Consider the following 5,085-nt stretch of genomic DNA (forward strand, 5'->3'; position numbering starts at 1 on the left):
GGGTGGTGTGTGCAGGGTAACCAAGAGAAATACGGATTCTTATCAACCTTCCAGATCTTCAAAGCACTGCATGAACTGAGGTTGGTGCTGCTGATTGGTTTGGGAGCAACTCTGAATCATTACTAGCAGAGTTCCTGGCTGGAACCAAGGAAAGTTGGTGAAATTTGTGTGTTTGGAACTGATTATTAATGGAAGAACAGATGGTATCTAATCCAAAGAGGGTAAGCAAGACTTGCCCTGATCTGCCTTTGCTTCAAAACTGCCACTTTTATTGATCGTAACAGCAGAGTAGCTAATGTTTGGTCATGGAGAGTGAACTCTATTTGCTCTTTTTTTTCTTTCTTTTTTCCCCCTCCCTCCCCCCCCCGATGTTCCAAGTTAAGGTCTTGCTGCCAGTGGGTGGAGTGGTGAAAAGTGGTGAAATCTGCATTGCATCTACTATGGCTAAGAAGACCTTTATTTCCAGGACTGTCAACTGAACCTCCCTCACACTACAGACACAACTTTATAAATGCAAAAAAAAAAAAAAAAAAAAAAAAAAAAAAGGAACATTCCAGAATTCATTTATTCATTTCTGAAATGGAGATGTATCCAAAAGAATTGTGCTTTGGGTTGTACAGCCTTTCCAAGGAATCAGAACAAATATCCAGACTTCAACACAAGACCAAGCAGAGTTGCTCAGTCCCTGTGGAGATGAGGTATAGAACTGGAGAATATAAACAGATGTGGAGACATTTTGATGCATTTCTGAAAAAACAAATGACATTTTCTGCTATATTTTAGAGTTCACTCCAGTCCCCTTATCAAAAATATGATGCAAAAAAACAATAGTCACTTCATTTTCATTTCTCAATCTGCCAGGAGAGCAAAGGCACAGTCTTCCAGTAGATGAGGTAACATCAGAGCCTAACAACTGTTGGGAAGGTCTTGAAGAGTTTAAAATGATGAAGAAAAAGGGAAGAATCATCAAGGAACTATGAATCTGAAGGAAATCAACATGATAGTCTAAGATCTTGAAATAACATAACATATATTTTTATTTACTATTGCAGGCAGGTTGATTAGTACCTGAGGAAGATTCTCAGAATCACAAAATTATAGGGGCTGGAAGGGACCTCTGGAGATCATCTACAAGCCAGCACAACACATCTAACTCAATACAGACTAAAAGATTCCACAGAAACAAGAAACTATAGAGTACTGCAGCAGAAATGCTAAGTCACAGCTTGAAACAGTGACTGAGCACCTGGTGAGAAGGCAGGGTCAACCCAAGGGAGCTCAGGTGCACACAATGCCCCTAAGTGACTGAAGTGTGGAGCCAGGATCCACCCCTTCCCAGATCTCATTTAAGGACTGGCAGTGGGGGTAAGGGTATCTCACTGGAGATCCCTGCCTAGTGGTGGTCTTCTGAAGGTAAACCATTTTTCTTCCTTTGTTTCTGTATCCACAGCTGCTGTATTTGGGCTTGCTCTCATTTGTTGCAGCCTTCGATTTTGCTACTCTTCTATTGCTATACTTTCCATTATGTTACAGATACAGAATGTGAAACTTTACTATACTAGTCTTGTCCTCATTCTTCTGTAGGGGAGAACCTGTGAAAGAAGACTGCAGCAGTGAAAGTTTGGGGTATTTTCTGCGTCTCTGGAGCTGACTTCTGTGAGCAGACGAAGGACAAGCAGACAGCACAAGTGTCTATAGCTCGGGGTTTTGAAATGGCAAGGCATACTGTTCAAGGATCTCTCTACCAATTTTAACTAACAAACATGGCGTGCTCTGGCCAATATTATGGACAGCAACAAAGAAGAGTACACTTTGTCTCACCAGTCTCATGGTTACAGCTGTATTTGGCTAAGACCTGTAGGTGGTTATAGACTTTGACTCAGTGGCTGGGCTTGGATGGGAGCCTTCTGGCTTACACTCCTATGCTCCAACCATCTAATCCTTTAGCCCAAAGGAAACTGTGGTGTCCCTGCAGACCATTGGTAAGACACCATAGCTTTGTTGAGTGCTTAGCTTTTGATGGGGGTATTTGAAGGTTTCACAGATAGCATTCAGTGATTCTGATCCCTCTTTCTACTTGGAGGCTGCCAAAGGATGGCAGCAAAGTGACATGTGTTAGAGGGACATCAAGGTGTGAATAAAGGGGCATGTGCAACAGGAAAAGTGCTGCAATAGCTGTTGCTGAGAAGGAAAAGCATTCCATCCTGGAAAGCCAACTATATGGAATCCAGTCTCTTCTGCAGTTTGGTGCTGATAAAAATGCTGCACTAGCATCTCTGCGATATGATACTCCAAAGCAAGAATATGGTTTGTTATTACATCTGTGGCCAGCAGGACTTCGTGGTGGTGGTGGAGACATCCTCAGCTATGGCTGAATGTTTAGTTTCCATGCCCCTTCTGTCTTAGGATGACAGTCAGCAATAATTACTTCAGTGGTTTCTACCCTGTAATTCTTAGCCTCTAGGGACTATACACAGATCCAGAAACTCATTCCATGCAAGCCCCTTCTAACAGGATGATGACTTCTAGTCTCTGCTGGACTTGATCTAGATTCACGTGGGAAAACTAGAGAAGCAATGACAGTTTGCTGGAGCAGCCTTTGCCAGGCCAGATTTCTGTAATGAGCTATCTGCATTTGGAAACAACCCTGAACTGACAGAGAAAGAAACATAATAATCAATCTGAGGCATATGATTTAATAAACTACTGGCCACAAGATCTAGATAGAAGAGGAAAATTGGTCAGTAATGACAACTGTTATGTATGGGAGTGTTAAGAATACCACCTGGACCACCAGAAGATGGGCATGTCCTTTAATTCTGTTGCAAATTTCTGATATCTAAGCATGCTTTTCTGCAGGACAAGAGAAGGGGCAATTTCATTTATTTGTTTTGTTTAACAGAACTTTTGTTTCTGACATAATCTTTACACTTGTTTCTCTAGCTAAGTCTCTCTTTTTTTTTTTTTCTCTCTCTCTTTTTCTTTTCTTTTCTTTCCCTGGTGTTTGCATGAACTCTGTGAACCCTCATCACGTGTGGCAGTGTTTATATTTGCACAGGCTGTTCTGTGTGTCTCTGTTTGTGTTGCCACCACATCTACATGGTTTGGCGGCAGCCCCACGGCTGTGTTTCAGCTGCATATAAATCAGCTTCCCTCCATCCCCCTGTGTTTCCATCTGTCTGTCTTCCCTGATTGCTCTGATATGTTACAGGGCATGGAGGTTAGCCCATAGCTGAACCCTTCAGACAGAAATGGTACAAAACCAAACCTGAGTTTCTCCTCCTCAAATCTAACTCATCAATCTATGGAGGTGTGGAGTGTTAATGTTTTTGCAGTGACAAATCTCAAAGCAGGGACTAACCTCTGCTTCTGTAGTTTTCAGGTCTGTTTCTCCCAAAGCACTTGTACAGAAGCTCTAAGGTCACCTCTGTGTTGTGGAGCTAATCCTTACTTAGCTTTTCATTACATGAAGATCTCCCTTTACTCACACAAATTTAATTTCTGCTCTGTCATTAATTATTACCTCCAATTTGATTGCTTCACATCTCATTAATTCATTTCTTTCTCTGGAGAAGGGGAATGACTGGAAGCATGGGGAATTGGAGGCATGTAATCAGGGAGCAGGATGTTAGGCAGAAATCACAGACCTTGATACTCTCCTTGCACAGAGATGTTTCTCTAGGAATCTCCTCCCAGACTGAGTTCATAATGGGGTTAATCACATATGAGGTTGATTGAATTGCTATGAGCCCTAGAGATAAACTTCTAGCTCAGAGTGTCTGTGTGATTTACTCTTGGCCATGTCTCTTCTCTTGCAGAATAGATGCCCCAGGGGAACAGAAGATTGAGCATGCTGCCCTTCAGCCATTGGCACTAATTTGCCAACTTAGTAGAGATGACAAAAGATGAAGTGGGGAGTCCACACCCATCTCAGGTAAAAGAATTGCCTGTTTCAAGATAACTGGAAAACACTGATAGGACAAAATAGATGGGAGAAGAACAAGACTACTTTGTTGTCTTGTGGACTTCAGTCAAAGAACTAGATCAATGTTTTCTCACCATAGGTGGGTTTGATATTCTGCCTTCTCTTTGAGCATAAAGCAGAAAACAAATGCTTCCCTTTAACCTGTAAATGCTAGGAGGACTTTGTATGGACACGCTTATTTTAGAAGGAAGAAAGTTCAGAGTCACTGTAGACTAAGTTAGAAAAAGAGGAGATAAATTGAATTGGCTTCCCAAACCACCCAGATTGTACTCCACAAAGGAGTCTGTGTATTCTTACCAAGGTCAATTGATTTAAAATAATAATAATAATTAACAAAAATCTTTGATTGTGGATTCTCGTCTCTTTCTAACCTTATCTTAAATAAGGAGATATCTGGGTTGGTGCTCTATTTTGCCTAGTACATTAGCTCTGAATTTGAAACTTTAAGAAAACTGTGAAATTGGATTAGTTTCCAGGGAATTATTTGTAATGCCTATTCTGTTATAGAAAGAAATCTCTTTTAAAAACATGATTCATTGTTCTAGTAGTACTTTGCTACCAAACTTTTGCTGAGGTGTGGGGGTGGCTGTTATTTCATTTTTGAGAGTAACTTCATTTAGAAATTCAGAAAGGGTGGATAACTGAGATATGAAAGTCCTCTTCTTCTGCTTTCTATCTGAACGAGGGAAAGAATTCTAGTATTTTTTTCAGTATTGCTGATGACCCAGACACATCTGAGTAAATGTCATGTAAAATCAGTATCTATCCATGGGAATCTCATAGAACCAGAGTGGTTTTAATGTTCACTGGAATATTTCTGTGGAAGTTGCTAGGATGCCAGGGAAAGCATTGACTGACCACAGAAAACAGATATGAGACAAATGCATTATGACTTTTTTTTTTTTTTAAGGAAAAAATGTATTAAGGATCCAACTGAGAACTATACTGACATAACTATAGTTACTTTTGGTCACTGTTAAGTCTATGTTTTCCAATCTGTTAACTCCACAAGAATAGGATGTAACTACAGTATGGAACTGAGTCAGATTGGATTCAGCATTTAAGGAGCAGAAGAAAAGCAATGAGGTGTCAAAAGATGT

General features: G+C 40.6%; 1 long non-coding RNA gene across 1 annotated transcript; it reads left to right on the top strand.

Moving 5' to 3' along the window:
- Positions 1-1,368: 1,368 nt before the first annotated feature.
- Positions 1,369-4,517, top strand: LOC128077234 (uncharacterized). Its single transcript, XR_008204893.1, has 3 exons — positions 1,369-1,413; positions 1,534-1,982; positions 3,819-4,517. It is a non-coding gene; the product is annotated as an uncharacterized LOC128077234 (long non-coding RNA).
- The last annotated feature ends 568 nt before the right edge of the window (positions 4,518-5,085 follow it).

The sequence above is a fragment of the Tympanuchus pallidicinctus genome, unplaced genomic scaffold (genome assembly GCF_026119805.1).
Source record: "Tympanuchus pallidicinctus isolate F22 unplaced genomic scaffold, pur_lepc_1.0 scaffold15, whole genome shotgun sequence".
In the NCBI taxonomy this organism is placed as follows: Eukaryota; Metazoa; Chordata; class Aves; order Galliformes; family Phasianidae; genus Tympanuchus; species Tympanuchus pallidicinctus.